Source organism: Hyperoodon ampullatus (genome assembly GCF_949752795.1).
Source record: "Hyperoodon ampullatus genome assembly, chromosome: 12".
Taxonomy (NCBI): domain Eukaryota; kingdom Metazoa; phylum Chordata; class Mammalia; order Artiodactyla; family Ziphiidae; genus Hyperoodon; species Hyperoodon ampullatus.
In genome coordinates, this window is record NC_136925.1 from 5,865,753 (window position 1) to 5,885,908 (window position 20,156).

Consider the following 20,156-nt stretch of genomic DNA (forward strand, 5'->3'; position numbering starts at 1 on the left):
AGAATACACTTTCTACTCAAGTGCTCATGGAGCATTCTCCAGGATAGATCATATCTTGGGTCACAAATCAAGCCTTGGTAAATTTAAGAAAATTGAAATCATATCAAGTATCCTTTCCAACCACAATGCTATGAGACTAGATATCAATTACAGGGAAAAATCTGTAATATATACAAACACATGGAGGCTAAAAAATACATTACTAAATAACCAAGAGATCACTGAAGAAATAAAAGGGGAAATCAAAAAATACCTACAAACAGGGCTTCCCTGGTGGCGCAGTGGTTGAGTGTCCGCCTGCCGATACAGGGGACACGGGTTCATGCCCCGGTCCAGGAAGATCCCACATGCTTTGGAGCGGCTAGGCCCGTGAGCCATGGCCACTGAGGCTGTGCGTCCGGAGCCTGTGCTCTGCAACGGGAGAGGCCACAACAGTGAGAGGCCCGCGTACCACAAAAAAATAAAATAAAAATAAATAAAGTGCAAGATGAACCAATAAATTTTATTGTAATCTAATATGTAATAGAGTATGAAAAGTTTGTTGATAGGACTTCAGAATCTACATTGCAACTAATATTTAAGGAATTATATTTATTAATTTTTGGTGTAACATCACAGAAGAATATTTTAAGTTATCTGAAAAGGTTACTAAACACTCCCTTTTTCAACTACGTACATTTTTTAAGGCTGCATGTTCTTCGTATTTTTCAGTCAACACAAGTAGTGCAACAGATTGAATGAAGAAGCAGATATGAGAATCCAGCTTTCTTCTATTAAGCCAGAAATTAAAGAAATTTGCAAATATATGAAACAATGCCACTCCTAATTTTTTTTTTTTTTTTTTTTTTTTTTTTTTTTTTTTTTTGCTGTACACGGGCCTCTCACTGCTGTGGCCTCTCCCATTGTGGAGCACAGGCTCCAGATGCGCAGGCTCAGCGGCCATGGTGCACGGGCCCAGCTGCTCCACGGCATGTGGGATCCTCCCAGACCGGGGCACAAACCCGCGTGCCCTGCACTGGCAGGCAGACTCTCAACCACTGCACCACCACGGAAGCCCCACTCCTAATTTTTTGAAGTTAAACTTTAAAACAAAGATGACAGAAACAGATGGAGAGACATACCATGTTTCTGGATTGGAAGAATCAATATTGTGAAAATGACTATACTAACCAAAGCAATCTACAAATTCAATGCAATCCCTATCAAATTACCAGTGGCATTTTTCACAGAGCTAGAACAAAAATCGTACATTTTGCATGGAAACAAAAAAGACCCCCAACAGCCAAAGCAATCTTGAGAAAAAAAAAAAAAAAAAGAGCTGCAGGAATCAGGCTCCCAGACTTCAGACTATAGTACAAAGCTACTGTCATCAAACAGTATGGTACTGGCACAAAAACAGAAATATAGGTCAATGGAACAGGATAGAAAGCCCAGAGATAAACCCATGCACCTATGGTCACCTAATCTATAACAAAGAAGGCAAGAATATACAATGGAGAAAAGACAGTCCCTTCAATAAGTGGTGCTGGGAAAAGTGGACAGCTATATGTAAAAGAATGAAATTAGAACACTGCCTAACACCATACACAAAAGTAAACTCAAAATGGATTAAAGACCTAAATGTAAGGGCAGACACTATGAAACTCTTAGAGAAAAACGTAGGCAGAACACTCTTGGACATAAATCTCAGCAAGGTCTTTTTTGACCCACCTCCTAGAGTAATGAAAATAAAAACAAAACAAAACTAATGAGACATAATTAAACTTAAAAGCTTTTGCACAGCAAAGGAAACCATAAGCAAAAAGAAAAGACAACCCTTGGAATGGGAGAAAATATTTGCAAACAAAGCAACTGACAAGGGATTAATTACCAAAATATACAAGCAGCTCATGCAGCTCAATATAAAAAAAAACAAACAACCCAATCAAAATATGGGCAGAAGTCCTAAACAGACATTTCTCCAAAGAAAACATACAGATGGCCAACAAACACACATGGAAAGATACTCAACATCACTAATTATTAGAGAGATGCAAATCAAAACTGCAATGAGGTATCACCTCAAACCACTCAGAATGGCCATCATCTGAAAATCTACAAACAATAGATTCTGGAGAGGGTGTGGAGAAAAGAGAACCCTTTTGCACTGTTGGTGGGAATGTAAATTGATACAACCACTATGGAGAACAGTATGGAGTTTCCTTAAAACTTAGAATAGAATACCATATGACCCAGCAATACCATATGACCCAGCAATCCCACTCCTGGGCATATACCCAGAGAAAACCATAATTCCAAAAAGATACATGCACCCAGTGTTCATTGCAGGACTATTTACAATAGCCAGGACATGAAAGCAACCTAAATGTCCATCAGCAGAGGAATGGATAAAGAAGATGTGGTACATATATACAATGGAATATTACCCAGCTATAAAAAAGAACAAAATAATGCCATTTGCACCAACATGGAAAGACCTAGAGACTGTCACACAGAGTGAAGTAAGTCAGAAAGAGAAAAACAAATATTGTATAATATCGCTTATATGTGGATCTAGAAAAATTGTACAGATGAACTTATTTGAAAAGCAGAAATAGAGACACAGATGTAGAGAACAAACTTATGGTTACCAAGGGGGGAAGGTGAGGGGGCTGGGATGAATTGGGAACTTGGGATTGACATATGTACACTACTATGTATAAAATAGATAACTAATGAGAACGTACTGTAGAGCACAGTGCACTCTACTCAGTGCTCTGTGGTGACCTAAATGGGAAAGAAATCTAAAAAAGAGGAGATATATGTACATGTATAACTGATTCACTTTGCTGTATAGCAGAAACTAACACAACATTTTAAAGCAACTATACTCCAATAAAAATATTTAAAAAACAAGCCTATGTTATTTATTTTAACATATAATGGCATTATTATTGCTATTATGAAAATATTTATAAATACATATATTTTTTAAATTTCTGTTTTAATTGCTAATATGTTAAATATTGATAGATATAACCCACATAAACAGAAGCTCTTTGGCATCCTCAAAAATTTCTAAGAGTAAAGACCTTTTGAGACCAAAGTGTTTGAGAACCTGTGGGTTAGGTTCCTCTGGTTCCCTATGTCAATGTGGGGTTATCTTTCTCTACTTCTTATTATGTCATAGCTTTGGGGAGAAAATTTCACACCTACACATAGGTAGAGATAATACTATATTAAACCCCTGTATTCTCATACCTAACTTCAACAATTATGAACATTTTACCAATCTTGTTTCAACTATTTCTTCTTCCCATGAACATTTTATTTTGTGTAAGTGTTTTAAAAACAAATCTCAGACATCATGGCGTTGCCAGGAAAAACTTCAGTATGTATATATAACTGATAAAATGAATATATATATACATAATTACATACATCATATACATATGCCTATGTATAATCACTATGCCATTATCACACATAACCAAATTAATAATATTCCCTTAATATTACCCAACCTCTAGTCTGTAATAAAATGTCCCCAACTGTTTCTGACATATATGATTATAGATTATAGTTGTTTTGTCAAATTAGAATCTAGTTAAGGTCTTCTTACTTTTATAGGTTATGGGTCTTTCTAAGCTCTGTGTGGTGTAACCTTTCATATTATTGCTATGTTGGAGAAAGCCATTCTCTTGTCCAATAGAATGTTTCAGATTCCACATCTGACTGATGGTTTCATTTGATGTTATTAACTTTTCCTCTATTCCCTGTAAGCTAGATATGGGGGTGTGATTAGATTCAGATACATTATTTGGCAACAATACTTCTATGGATGCTTTCAACTTCCCTTTGAAGTACCTCTTAAAGCACAAAGTGTCTTGTTTTTCCATTTTTAATGAATGTTAAAGTTAATCAGAGGGTACAGGTGGGGTCAGCCTGATTTCTCCAATATAAAGTTCTTCATTAACATTTCACTTAATGGCTTTAGAATCCATTTAATAATTGTTTGTTGGATTTATTATTTCACTTTGGTTGTTTTCAAATTCTGTCATTCTGCATGTTTTTAAAAGCTGAACATTTTCTATAAAGAACAATTTTTCCCCATTTACTATTGATTACTTTGAAATTATAGGATTATAGGATGAATGCTTGGCCATTTTCCTTTACTTTCCATTTCAAAGTAATGTGTTGGTGCTCTAGTAGCCAGCACTGTGGGCCAATGAATTTTTTTTTTTTTTGGTCATTAAAAATACAAAACTTTATATAAAATGTGTGTTAATTACTTGCAGTCAATATTCTTTCTGATGATCAAATTGCTCCAAGTGTGGCTAGTGTGAGCCCCTTTGAGTTGGCTCCTGTTAGTGTGTCATGGCTCCACGAGTCATTTGAAAATTTGCTTTGTTTCTGTTAAAAAAGATGTCTCAGGCTCATCTTGTATATTTCCTATATATATGGAAATAGTCATTTCTGCAGGGAGATTGGTTCCTTCCCATAGGAAATAGTATTAAAAGCTATAATCTATGTCCTATCCCACTTCCCTTTTAATTTCTCATATTAATCTAAACAAATAAAATTAGTAATTAATATCTGTTAAGAAAATCCCACCATATATTTTGCAGTGTAAATATTGTGTATATATTTTGCTTACTGGTAGGATTTAGAAGAAGGCATGTGATTGTTTAATGTTCATTTTTCCTCCATGCACTGTGGTTCTTAAGAATTGATCATACAGAGCATAAACTAACACAACATTGTAAATCAATACTCCAGTAAAGATGTTAAAAAATTTGATCATAAATTCAATTTATATAATGCCTTTCAGTTGCCTAAGACAAACTGATTTTATTCCTTAATAACCCCCCGGAAAAAAACCGGAAAGGATCAATTATGTTAAAAAGTTGGTCCCTAGATTTATAATACAATATTAATGATATAACCAGACAAAAATCTTGCTCTCCTTATAGATTTTTTCAGATTTAAATCTGTGAGTGCCTCAACAATTTGGAATTCCTAAGTATCTAGGACAACAAAGATGAATAAAATGGGCTCTTGAAATTTTCAGATTTTGAACGCTTAATGTTTAGATTTTCCATTTGATCAAAGTACTCAGATAATTTATAAACTCCATTTCACTTTTGTTAGGTTAGGGAAGATGTACAGTCCAGTGCTTTACCATTTTGATAAATACTTTTAAAAACTGACAATTTTCAACCTCCTTTCAAATGAAATATTACCCACAGGCCCAATACTGGCAAAGATATAAAAATAAAACATGAGGGCTTCCCTGGTGGCGCAGTGGTTGAGAATCTGCCTGCCAATTCAGGGGACACGGGTTCGAGCCCTGGTCTGGGAAGATCCCACATGCCGTGGAGCAACTAGGCCCATGAGCCACAATTACTGAGCCTGTGTGTCTGGAGCCTGTGCTCCACAACAAGAGAAGCCGCGATAGTGAGAGGCCCGCGCACCGCGATGAAGAGTGACCCCTGCTCGCCGCAACTAGAGAAACCCATCACACAGAAACGAAGACCCAACACAGCCAAAAATAAATTAAAAAAAAAAAAAAACAGAACTGGGGTATTTATATACTAAATACAGAAAAAATAAAAAAATAAATAAAACATGCCCAACTGCTCTGTTTAAAGCAGAGATAGGCAAGGAAAAAGGGTGAGACTGAAGCCCTGAATGTAGTTTCAAATAAATTGATTTTTCTCAGTTATTCTCAAAGTGTGCTATGCGGACATGCAGCATCAGCCTCGCGTTCTCCAGCCCCACCTGGTACGAGCTGAGTCAGACACCAGGGAGTGGAGCCTGCAGTAGGTGTTGTAACAAATCCTGATGCATGCTAAAGTTTGAGAACCACTGACATAAAGCACTCCATGTTTTTCAAGGGGCACTTCCCCATATCCGCTCCTTGTATCTTTATAACACTTCTGGGGGTGGGGGCAGTTTCTAAACCTGCTTTATAGTTAAGAAACCTGAGAGACCCAAGCAAAGTGATAACCAACCTTCTGGTCTTCTCACCTTTGAATTGGACACATTTTTACAATATCATGCAGCCACATGGTAAGTCTCCTTTGTCATGGATATTCTGTATTTCAAATGCTGGGACCTATTTTAAAGTGACACTTGGCAACCATTAATGCAAGGAGAACAAGAAATCCTTCTCCTGTGAAACTTCTTATGAAACAGGAGTAATCTGAAGGCAGAAGTGACACTTACCTTACAGGGCTGTAGGAGCATCTTATGAAGTCAAGCTCTGGCCTCTCTAGCAAGGGACAACAGTGGGTGCACGTACATATTTAGCTACTCCTATAAACCCACTTCTTATAAAATAATCACCTATTCAGGGAATTGGTCACAGTGTAAGATGCCTCTATATTTAGTGACTTTCATTCTTGAGGTACCTTGGACTATAAGGATCATTTCAGTTGCTCCTTGTAAGACATGCAAGAGCCTGAGTTTAAAGATAAGAGTATATTTCCTCCTCCCAAGAGACAAACCCCTTGATTATTTGTTCAGGTCTCCTCAGCAGCTGGAGTAGCAGCTGCCACAGCAGACAGCTGCAGCGTGAAGGTCATCATGTGCAGTGGGAGAGAGATTTGATACCCAAGGAAATGAAAAAAAATATCAGAACTGTTATCTTCTGTACTTACAATAGAGGTACTGCAGGGCAGATAACAGCATTGGGAGTTTTTTTTAAACTTATCTTATGTTACATCTTCTGAACAAAACCAAGGTGTAGACAACTGAGGCTTGTTCTAATAAGAAAATTGTTGCCTGAAATGAAATTTTTGACATACCAATCATTCTCTGTAGCCAAATCATTTTTCTTTTCATATAAAACATGTTTGGGGAACAGTTTAATGAATGTTTTGCACTTAGTCATCCACTTTATTTTCTTTGCTAAGAGGTCCTTCAGTTGCCACTAAAGAACAGATCTCTCCTGGGAGATATATTTCCTGGCATGTTATTAGCAAAATGTCTTCCTAGCTAGTTAAGAAGAAACTGACAATGATTGGGAACAAACATGACTTTTCCTCTGCAATTAAAAGGAGTGAATGAGAAATTTTGTGATTGCTGTTTTTGATACTGTAGCTGCAATTTTGAGTTAAAGTGCTCTAAGGGCATGGTCTGATAGATCTCAGAAAGGGCAAATACTTAGCTATTAATTGATGGAGAAAAGCCATTCCGGGTTAAGGCCACAGTCCTTGAGTTTGAGGTGAATGCCGAGAGACACAATTTAGAGGAGAAGGGAGTGACCCTGGGCTTAGTCCAGATAAATCAGGGTTGCATGTGTGCTGTAATTTCCCTTGAGCAAGACACTCTCCTTACCACATCCTGAACCTCACTAACCTAACAATGGAAACTTTCACCCCATAGTTAGAAGTAATAATTCACATGAGCTACCCTTGAGGAGAGTAACACTTTGCTTATTTTTAACACTAAGATCAATATCGGCTTCTTTTCTGAGAGCAACTTTTGGAAACTAGGTGGAGAAGGAAACTCTAAGGGCAGTGGTGGTAAAGGGATAATATCTCCACTAAAGTCAAGACTCTGAGGTCAAGGCCACACCTGCCTTGTTCACCGCAGAACTCTGGTGACCAGCGTGATGCCTGCAGCAGCTGATTTGTTGTTTGGATAAAGGCACGTATGAAGGGCGAAGCCTGAGAAATGTCACTGAGAGTTCAAAGGGAGGTCCAGGTGCCCCCAAACAAACCTGACATCACAGTGTCTGCAATTGAAGCTGATGTTTCACTTAGTAGCTGCTAGGCAGCTACTCCCTCTGGGTTTTTAAAAGTAGCTACAAACTTTGCTAGAAAAGCCATCCGATGTACTGAAGCAGTACTTCTCAAACTACCTGAGGTGAAGGACCAGTTTTGTTTGGCTTTTTATTCACATTCAGTTGCAGGCCACTACTTTAGTAAAATAGAGTAAAAATGAATTAATAGAGCAAGTGAAAAGGCAAAAGAGGACACACAAAATACAGGCCATTTGAAGAATTATTGTTACCGAATCCAAGTTCGTACTTCTCCCTGCACGACAGGCCAATAAATCAAAACATGAGGCGTTGGGGCAAGGAATAGTGCTCCTTGTTGCAAACTTCTTGTTGCCAGCTAGACCCCAGCAGACATGTGATAATCCTCTGTTCTTGCAGCTGTCCATGTAGGTCTGGTCACGATGTTCTTACAAACCTCCAACAAGACAGATGTCATTTTCCATTCTGCAACTTTATCTCTGTAAGAATGTAAAAAAGTGTCATACATTTAAAGGTCAAGCCTGGGAGGCAGAGCCTTGAGAATGGGCGATCATGTATATTTCAGGCGATAGGCAACATTCCTTTACAAAGTGCAGAGCCAGCATGGCTAAGCACAGGCAACAGAGCACAGAGGTTAGAGCTAAAGGAATAGATCCAATATGGAGTCAGCCTTGTTCTCTGTTACATTTTGAGTTTCCACAACCTAAAATTACGCTGTAAGATAACTATTAGAATGGCTCTAAACATTCCCTCCTTTGTTGCAACCCAGTAACAAGAGCTTCCTGGAGGGCACAGTTGCACAACACACATTGAGTTGTGCTGCCCAAACACTTGGCCCCAGTATCCTTTATTTGAAGGGTGGGAGTGGAATGATATGGGCACTTTCTAGAGATTAGCTATTCCAGTAAAGAACTGCAGGGTTAGTAGTGATTTAATGTGTCATAGCTCTGAGTGCCAGCCCTGCCTTCTGAAATATAGGTAGAAAGAATTAAAGATGCAATCATCTTTCAACAGAATTACTTGCTGTAAAATAATGTCCAATAAACTTCAGACTAAACTGATAAGAAACAAAGACAATTGCTTTGCTCTTCTATTCTCCCTGTGTTCCTCTAAGGGCACTGGCTACAGTTAGAGTGAGGGGGAGTACAGGTAAACCAAGGACTTGCTTGCTACATGCGTACTTTATTACTTCCCTTAGAATGTAGGTTCGATAAAGTCAAATGCCTTGATTCTTCTTAATCAGACTTGCCAGGAGTTTTATAGTAATAAATTTTTCAACCCACTGAAAAATTGCAGGGGGAGAGTAAACTAACTTGTTTTTATTTATTTATACTTTAATAACTAATTTAAATCATAATTATTTCCTAACTGTGATGATATGGATAAAATTTATTGCTGATTATAGGTCTAATTCCTATAATTTAAAACTTTGTTCATTGAAAGCATTTAGTATTTAATTTTTTCCGTATATAATTTTGTTATACTCGAGATTTGATATATTGTATTTTTATTTCAGGCCTACATATTTTTATATTTCTTTCTGATATCCACCTTAGGTTATATATTATTTTAAATTGAATTTTTAGCTTCCAAATATTATATTTTAATCAACATTTTGTTTTGAGTTCTAACTTCAATGAATTCTAGTCAGTGAACATGGGACCTATGATATTGCTTTTCAAAAAAATGTGAAGGTTTCCTTTGTGGTCTAAAAAATATATAGTGCATATTTCATATCACACATTTCTTTTTTATCAATATATGTCTGTGAGTTTCTGTAAATAGCTTTTCCTTTGAATTATATTTTGCCCAATGCAACTAACTTTTGGTTAGTACTTGGGCAATATAATTAATTCTACTCCTTTTTCTCATCAGCTCTATATATTTTAATTTTGTTTGCATTATTTATAATCTAAAAGTTATATTTTAAAATATTTTTATATTTAAAAAAAGTTATATATAATCTCAGAATCTTCTGCTAACAAATATGATATTTTACATAATATATATGCTTTTGGCAAAACTTTAATTCATTCTATACATTTCACATCCTCCTGAACAAGACAATAAGGAAATTTGGCTTAGTATCAGGAAGGTGACACTTGGGAAATAGGCCAGATATGATCTTGCTTCCTCTGAAACAGGATAATAAAGGGGAAGAGAAAAAAGAATAGGAGAAAGGGAGAAGAAATTTCTAGAGAGTATAGACAACTTGAAATGGCTTTGGGGTTAGAAGGAAAAAAATGGAGGTCTGTGACAGCTGACTAGATCACTATGCATATTATTGGTAGGAAGTAAATACATGTGATATCCACTCAGGGAATTCTGTGTTTAATTTTCTTATTAGTCATTGTTTGTAATCACAGATCTACACATACCAAAGGTAAACCTTCTTTAATACCATAACCAGAAGACTGCTTTTGCTGTGCTGAAGACACTTCTTTAAAGGGGTAATTGTAAGAAACAAAGGGAAATGTTTGATGTCCCTAAAACATAGTCTCTGGGGACAAGAAATTCCATGTCCCTAAACTGAGAGCAGAGGAGAAAAACTACTTGGCAAGGATAATGGGGAAACTTTTTAATAAGTGTGGCTACAGATCTCCTGAATCAAGAAAAACATGCTCACTGGATCCAGGTGAGTCAGAATCCTTTGTGAACGTGAACACATTAAGGAGAGTCTGAAAATACCTCAATTCATACCTTCTGTTTCATTTTCCAAATGCCACTTAGAAAGCAGAGATAACATCTGAGGGGCTTTCTGTTTCAAAGCAGCAGTCTGGAAGGATTGTCTACTTCTGCTGGAAAATGAGATGTCACTTCCATTTTTCCTTCATTTCTTAGAGACAGGAAGACGAAAAAGATAGATATCAGGGACAAAAGACAGCGGTGGTTTTTGTTGGTTTTTAGGGAGGAAGATGGAAGTATGAAGCAAGATGAAGAACCAAGAAAATACATCTCCATTGGAGGGGAAAATTTTGGTGTTGGCATTACCAAACCAAACTTGTGTCCAGTCACCTGCATGCAGTGAAGCCAATCTACTGATACGGGGTTGTGGTGAAGGAAAGTGCAGCATTTATAGCAAGTTGCCAAGCAAGGAGAATGGGTAGCTCATGCTCAAAAGACCCAAACACCCAGATGACTTTCAGGGAAGGGGTTTTATAGGCAATGTGAGGGAGAGGGCTGCAGGGTGCATGATTGGCTCGTGCACAATTCTTGGATTGGTTGGCATCAACATGAAATTTCAAGCATCATCAACATTCTGCTTTCAACCAGTCTAGGGTCTATGCTCTTGCGGTCAGCAGTTTTCATCTGGTGGGGACTGCTTCCTGTAAAAATAACTTCGGAATGTGTGCCAGGCCTTTATCTATCTCTTTCATTGAACTGTGAGTTTGGTGATTCTGCTATGTGGTGGATTTATAGTCTAAATTGTTACCAGTTTCCCAGCCCAACAGCTGTTCTTTGTTTCTACATCTTCAGGTTTCCTAATCATTAACTGTTGAGTCAGCCTTTTGAGACTCAAGGGACGCCTGGGAGACTACAGCAAAAGCCTTTTACTTCAAAGGACAGGGACACAGGGGCTGGTATATGGTTTCAATCCCCTCTTTCCTTTGATACCTCTCAATCTTGGTGGGGACAGGTTCAGGAAAAGAAAGGGAATAAAGTTTTGGATAGTGAGGTTAATCGTAAACTCAGCAGAGGAACTCAGTTTTAGGGGGACTCGTTTTCAGTGGTGTCAGTGTCTGTAATTTACCATATCCAACTTTTCCTTGCTCTGACTTTGTCACTGATTCTTCTCCATTCCAGGTTTCCCCAAAGACTATGAAATAGGGTCAGGCTAAAAGTTTTCTTTGTTTTAAAAATCTCCTAGGGTCCTTTTTGTGCTGTCCTTTACACTTCAGGGATGCTGGTAAATTAGGAACCCAAATGCTGAACATCTTCACGGAATGAAGTGTTTCCAAGGATTCATATTCTTCCATACCTTGAGCCTGCTAATGTAGATTACTATATAGTAATGTACCTGTCCAGAGAGGTTAACAGGAAGATGTGCCTTTTTATTTCGGAAATATTATTATTTCTTGTTTGCAAAAACAATAGTAAAATTTGTCCCAGTTCATATTAAGAAGAAAAAAAAAGAGATTTATTGATATTTATCTCCTACTATGAAACCCGTTTTTAAGAAACTGGTTTCCTTCCAAGACAATTGTCTAAAATGTATAGATTGGGGACTTTTCTTCAATCTTCAGTCAAATTGAGTAACAAGACCAGTAGATGACAGAAAAAAATACAAATGATATATTTCAAATTTCACAAGAATTCTGGTTTAGTTCCACATAAAAATTAAGGAAATTATTTAGATCACACTCATATGCAGTACATCTAACCAGTTAAATATGCTGTAATTACAGCTTTAGAGGTTCAGTGGTGTCCCAGGAGAAAAGAGATATAAACAAAGTAAAGTTTTAAAAGAGATCTGTTGTGAGTCCAAAATAGCTTAAGATTTTTTAAAATCATGTGTGTTATCAAACATTTTATTATCATACACTTCATCAAATAAAATCTTCTGTAAAGTGTAATTAATGAAAAGTTATAAGTGGATTGGTATTTGTATTCACTTATTTTCTAAGTTCAATTTCAGGAGAATTACTTCTTTTAGATAAATTGTGGTGTCAGCAAGAATGATTTAATCAGTCCAGCCATTTAAAAATGCATGGTCGGGCTTCCCTGGTGGTGCAGTGGTTGGGAGTCCGCCTGCCGATGCAGGGGGCGCGGGTTCGTGCCCCGGTCTGGGAGGGTCCCACGTGCCGCGGAGCGGCTGGGCCTGTGGGCTGTGGCCGTTGGGCCTGCGCGTCCGGAGCCTGTGCTCCACAACGGGAGAGGCCACGACAGTGAGAGGCCCACATACCACAAAAAAAAAAATAATAAATAAATAAAAATAAAAAAATAATAAAAATGCATGGTTATGGATGATAATTTCAGAATCTTATTAGTTACATAGTTACATTCTACATTTTGGGGGAGGAGGGGTGAATAAAATTAGGAAAATACTGATTTACCCAGGGTTTTTTTTCACAAGTGGAAAAATAATTAAAATAGGATACCTTACTATCTCAGAGTATTATTTACACAAAGTGACCTAAGATCAAATTTTTCTTTCAAAATTTAATTGCAGATTGACAAAGGAGCAAAAGCAAAACAATGGGACTAAGACAGTCTTTTCAACAAATGGTGCTGAGGCAATTGGACATCCACATGCTAAAATATGAATCTAGACACAGACCTTACACCCTTCACAAATATTAACTCAAGATGGATCACAGATCTAAATGTAAAACACAAAATTAAAAAAAAAACTTTTAAAGATAACATAGGAGAAAAATGAGATGACCTTGGATATGCCTTTTTAGATATAACACCAAAAGCACAATCTATGAAAGAAATAATTGGTTAAGTTGAACTTTATTAAAATTAAAAATTTCCACTCTGAAAAAGACAATGTCAATAGAATTAGAACACAAGCCACAGACTGGGAGAAAATACTTGCAAAATACACATCTGAAAGAGGACTGTTGTCCAAAATATACAAAGAACTCTTAAAACTTAATAATAAGGAAATAAATAACTCAATTAAAAGATGGGCCAAACCTCTAGAATTTGTTGTTTAATTATATGGTGGAATTACTCAATTAAAAAATAAACTTCATGCCTCTCACCTCTCAAGAAAAACAAAACAAAACAAAACAAAAAGATGGGCCAAAGACTTTGACACCTCACAAAGAAGACATACAAATGACAAATAACATATAAAAAGATGTTCCACATCATATGTCATCAGAAAAAATGCAAAATTAGACACCAATGGGATATCACCACACACCTATTAGAATGGCCTAAACAGAAGACAGACAGCCCCAAGTGCTGGCGAGGATGTGAGATAACAGGAACTCTCATTCATCACTGGTGATAATGGGAAATGGTAGAGACATTTTGGAAGAGTTTGGACATTTCTTACACAACTAATCATACTCTTACCATGCAACACAACAGCAATTGTACACCTTGGTATTTACCCAGAGGAATTGCAAACTTACGGCCACTCAAAACCTGCACTAGGATATTTATAGCAGCTTTATTCATAATTGCCAAAACTTAAAAACACCTGAGATGTCCTCAGTAGGTGAGTGGATAGATAAACTGTGGTACATTAAGACAATGGAATATTATTCTACACTACGAAATGAGCTATCAAGTCAAGAAAACACATAGAAGAATCTTAAATAAATATTACTAAGTGAAAAGAGTCAATCTGAAAAGTCTACATACTGTATGATAACATCTATATGACATTCTGGAGAAAACAAAACTGTGGAGACAGTAAAAATGTCAGTGGTTGCCAGGGGGCGGGGTGTGGGCAGGGATGAGTAGGCAGAACACTGGGTTTTTAGGGCAGGGAAGATACGCTGTGTGATACCATAGCCATGCATACATGTCATTATACATTTTTCTAAACTGATAGAACGTACAACACCAAGAGTGAATCCTAATGTAAACTATGGTTTTTAGGTGATTATCATGTATCAATATAGGCTGGTCAATTGTAATATACATTCATCAAACGTAATACCACTTTGGTGAGGGTTGTTGATCATGGGTAAGGCTGCGCATGTGTAGGGGTGAGGGCTATATGGGAACTCTCTGTACTTTCCTTTTAATTTTGCTGTGAATCTTAAACTGCTCTAAAAAAAATCTTAATAAAAAATTGAATCACGCCTATAGATTTCCTTAGTCTGTCAAATCAGACTAAGAAACAATGACACCCCAAAAGCCATGAACACACCTAGTTTCTAAGGGAGAGATCCTGGTTTCTAGCATTATTCTGCCAAAAGAAAAAAAAATCAGAAAATTGGCTTAGAAAAGTGGATGATTCTGGGACTGGAGCCAGAAAATATAAGATGGGCCTGGAGCATCTTGTACTGCCAGAAAGTACAGAATGCTAAAAAATAGAAACCCACAATAATGGGTATGTCAGAGGTACATAGGAGCCAGCTGAAAGAGCTCCCTGCGGTGGAACAATCTGAGCAAAAGATAATTGAACAAAAGAATAACCCAAGGTATAATACAAATATCCTTAATCCCATACTTATTATTGAGTAGATAAATAACTGGGAGAAAATAGACATGTCTCATGTGCAGAAGAATTCTAAATAATCTATGTTGACACTCTATGCTCAAGGAGGGGGAGTGTAAATCCCCGCTTCTTAAATAATTGTCTTTCAAAGAGTATGCTATGGGAAGAGGAAAAAATTCTATAGAAAGGGGGCACAAGAGTAACTGACAGTGGAAAAATCTGACCTGTAGTACCTCAGCCTGGAGATCATGAATTACAATGGTAATTCATGTTGATACGATATGGTGTGGAGAGATTAAAAAGATACTTGATCTCTCAATCTTCCTCCCTAAAGCCAACAATCCGAGTCTAAATATGAGAAAAACATTAAACCCGTTCTAATAGAGGAGCATCCTAAAAACATCCAACCAATACTCCTCAAAGTCATCAAAACCAAATAAAATCTGAGAATATATAATAAAAGAGAAAGCCTCTTTTATGATAATAAAAATATGATAAAATACTTAGAAATACATTTAACGTAAAACACCTGAACAGGGCTTCCCTGGTGGCGCAGTGGTTAAGAATCCGCCTGCCAATGCAGCGGGCGTGGGTTCGAGCCCTTGTCCTGGAGAATCGCACATGCTATGGAGCAGCTAATCCCGTGCGCCACAATTACTGAGCCTGCGCTCTAGAGCCCACAAGCCACAACTACTGGCCCGTGTGCTGCAACCACTGGAACCCCTGCGCCTAGCGCTCGTGCTCCGCAACAAGAGAAGCCACTGCAATGAGAAACCAGCGCACCTCAACGAAGAGTAGCCCCCACTCACCACAGCTAAAGAAAGCCCATGTGCAGCAACAAAGACCCAACGCAGCCCAAAATAAAATAAATAAATTTATTTTAAAAAACCCCTGAACATATGTGAGAGATATAAAATGCCCTGACATTTCACAAAAGTAGAATTGAACAAAAGTAGCTCTTTAGAACATTTCAACAGCATCAAGATATAAATTCTCCCTAAGTTAATTTATAAACAATGTAATACAAATAAAAGAATCATAGAGTTTTCTCTGGAGCTAGTTGAGTTAATGGGAAAAATAAACATGTAAAGATGGCTAGGACGCCACTGAAAAGGAATAGTTATGAGGAGGAAGTAGTTTTTTACACTATGTGAAACATACAACAAAGCCTCTATGATTAGAGTTTGTGTCGCTGGCCCATGAATAAACAAATAGATGTATGGAATAGGATAGAAAGTTCAGATGTAAACTCAAGTACATATAATAAAGGAATATCTCAAATCACTGCAGCAAAGATGGGCTTTTAAGTAAATGGTGTTGGAATAGTTTAATAGATATTTTGAAAAATAAAATAGACTATTTTCTCAAAACATACACAGAGGAAACTCCAAATGAATCAGAGTTCTAATTGTGAAATATAAAACTGTCCAAGTATTAAAAAAAAAAATCTTCATGAATTCCTTTATGAATGTAGGGAAACTTTCTAAATATATGTAAAAATTAATATTCAATAAAATAAGATTATTTTAGACTTTATAGAGATTTATGTTCATATGATATATATATATATATAAATTCATATAAATATTCATAATAAATAGATTTGTTAAAATTTGCATAGGAAAAATGCACATCAGAAAGAAAATCAAAAGGCAAATGACAAACTGGGAGAAAATTTGCAGCATACATCACTGATACAAAGTAATATACTCAGTATATGAAGAAATTTTAATAAACGTGAGGAAAAAACCTAAAGAAAATGGGAAATCATATATAGACATACACACACAAACAGTATACACACACACACATACACACAGATTCTTTAAATATTTAAATACATGAAGACATGTTCATCTTTACTTATAAGATAAGTGAAATATTGAACAAAATTTGAAAGCTTGACAATATATCCTGTTGGCAATGCTGGTGAAGCTGTGGTCACTCTATGAAATATTCACTCATATATTGCTCAAAGAATGTACAACCACTATGAAAGGGAGTGTCTAAAAGTCAATATATGCATTTGCCTTTTGACTCATCAATCTCTTTTCTAGAAATTAACTCTAAAGATACACCTCCAACAAAAATGGCTTTGCTCAAGGTTATTCATTAAAGCATTATTTGTAACTGCAAAATATTATAAACCACTTAAATGTCCAAATATAGTGGAATTGTTGAATGAACAAAAGGTTCTGTTCAACTGTGAAAAAAATTTAGTAAAAACTGATTGAAATGATTTACAAAATACATTGTAATAACCATAATATATAGGGAAATTGTTTATTCTTTATATATTTTATAATATGTAATATATTAAAAAAAGTAAAGTGCACATTTATATATAGCATTTTTCCATTTGTGTACAAACGAAGGAGAAATATAACATACATGAATCTACTTTTTTTGTTTTTTAACATCTTTATTGGAATATAATTGCTTTACAGTGTTGTGTTAGTTTCTGCTGTATAACAAAGTGAATCACTACATGCGTACATATATCCCCATATCCCTTCCCTCTTGCATCTCCCTCCTACCCTTTTTATCACACCCCTCTAAGTGGTCGCAAAGCACCGAGCTGATCTCCCTGTGCTATGCGGCTGCTTCGCACTAGCTATCTATTTTACATTTGGTAGTGTATATATGTCCATGCCACTCTCTTGCTTTGTCACAGCTTACCCTTCCCCCTCCCCATATCCTCAAGTCCATTCTCTATGTGTCTTTATTCCTGTCCTGCCCCTATATTCATCAAAACCATTTTTATTTTAGATTCCGTATATACTGTATTTGTTAACATATGGTATTTGTTTTTCTCTTTACTTGTGGATGGACCTAGAGTCTGTCATACAGAGTGAATCTACTTATTTTTGTAAAAAATAGCACAAAATGGATAATTAGAACCCTGCAAGATTGGTTACCTATGTTATTAGGTTAAGGAGAAAAGAAAGAGAAAACAGAGGGAGTAACACTTTTCTGAGTATCATTTTTGATTACTTTGGGAAACATGTTCATATTCTAAACATTCAAAATTAAATTTAAAAAGATAGAAGGAATTCTAAGATGGAATGCAAGCAGGGGCAAGTAAATCCAACTCTATTATAAATGAGTAACATAGCCACATTGTATGGGTAGAGGGGTGAACTAATTCAAGTAACTATTGAACACAATGTTTTGGCTGAATAACCTCAGGTTAGAGAAACAAAGCAAAACAAAATCCCTGTAAATATATTTTACCTCTGTCCACTGAAATGACCTAGAAATAATGATGCCCTAATAGCAAAGAGTGTATCTAGCACCTGAATGTTGTTTTATAAGTACCATATCCCATCCTTGGGAACCAGATATTCCTGAAGAAATGGCTAATTCCAGGCCTGGGGTGGGGAAGGTCCAAGATGACCCCAGAATTTTTTGTTATGCCAGAAAATAAGCAGATTTTTTAAAAAGTAAAATAGAAATCTACGAGTCTGCAGTAGAAACTAGTTAGCTGGTTAGTTTAGATAAATGTCTCTTTTTACAACAGAATGCTGATTGGTAAATATAGAGGAAGTGGCAGAGTTGGAAAATTATTATTTTGAAATTATAATTCAAAAGGTTTCAAGAATCATGAATGAGTATTAAGTCTAGGGGGCCAGCCAGTATGGTGGAGTGCTAGGGTAATCCTGTTTACAATAAATCACTTGAACATTAAAAAAACAGGGACAAAGTCTGATGAAGATCAGAATAGCTGCATAATCTCAAAGGGTCTTCCTACACATTGCTTATTAGTTACAAAACAGAAATAATAACTATTCAGTGGAAAAGTTAGAGGACACTCTGATTAGATGATCAAATTTAACATACCCAAAAAGAGCAGACAGACAACAGGTGCATTCAAATGGTGTATCCTCTAAAGGTCACAATATAATTTAGGTAGTATTCCAGCGGCTGGGAATGTGTATGTTAAATCTCGATCATGAAGCTATAGAGCGAAATCAAAGCACATTCTATAAAATAATTGTACTGTATACTTTAAACCTTCAATGTTATGAAATACAAAGAAAAGATAAGAAATTCTTCCAGATTACAGGAGATTAAAGAGATGTGACTAAATGCAACATATGATCTTAAACTGATCTTGTACTCTAGGGAAAGTGGTATAAAATATATCATTATGAAAATTAGAACGTGGACTGTAAGTTAGATAAAAACATTTTATGGAAGTTAATTTCTCTGATTGGTAACAGTACTGTGGTTATAAAAAGTACACTCTTGTTTTCAGCTTCCTTTACTCTCATGTTATAGTTTTTATATGTATTCATCTATACACATAGAAAATTACATCAAAGTGGTATAATTTTCCTTTCATCCACAATACATATTTTAAATAAAATGAAAGAAAATATTTTCTTTATATTTTAAATATATTTCTTTAAATATATTTCTTTATATTTTCCTTTGTGTTTACTATATTGCTTGTCCTTTTTTCATTCCTAAAGCTCAAAGTTTACCTTTGGTATAATTTCCCTTCATCTTGAAGAACTTCCTTTAACGTATTTTTTAGAGCAGTTCTGCTGAAAACAAATTCTTAGTTTTACTTCATCTATAATGTATTTATTTCACCTTCATTGCTGGAAAACATTTTGATGGATAAAGAATTCTGGGTTACCTGTTTCTATTCCTTCAACATTTTAAAGATGCCGTTCCAAGGTCTTCTAGCCTCCACTGTCTGTGGCAAGAAAGTCACAATTATCTCAGTCACATCCTGTTTTCCTTTACATGTAATAAATTAAAATTTTTTCATTGCCTATGATTTCCATGGTTTAATTGTGATGTGTCTGGGCATGGCATTCTTTGAGTTTATCCTATTTAGGTTTAATGAACTTCTGAAATCTCTAAATTAGTACCTTTTAACAAATGTGGGAAGTTTTCAGATATTACTTAAATATTTCTTTCCCACACCAATCTTTTCTCCTCTCCTTCTAAGATCTCAATAATATGAATGATAAGACTTTTGTTACTGAACTTGTCTCAAGCCTTTGATATGTTTTAAAGCATTTTAACTATTATTCCTTGACTTAGATAGTTTCTATTGCTCTATCTTCAAAATCAATGATTTTTTCCCTGTCACCACCATTCTATTATTAAGCTTATTTATTGAATTTCCTACTTCAGCTAATATATTTTCTTTTTAAAACTTCCAGTTAGTTCTTTTTAGAGTTTTATTTGTCTGCTGAGAACTTATTGAGAACTGACAGTTCTCAATAAGTAAAAGAGAAAAAAAAGTGTAAACACCAATAAGTACATATG

The 20,156-nt window shown here is 35.9% G+C and overlaps 1 pseudogene across 1 annotated transcript in view; it reads left to right on the forward strand.

Annotated features, from left to right (window-relative positions):
* LOC307061209 (NEDD4-binding protein 2-like 1) overlaps positions 1-20,156 on the forward strand; it is an 89,182-nt pseudogene that overhangs the window by 49,030 nt on the left and 19,996 nt on the right. The window lies entirely within an intron of this gene.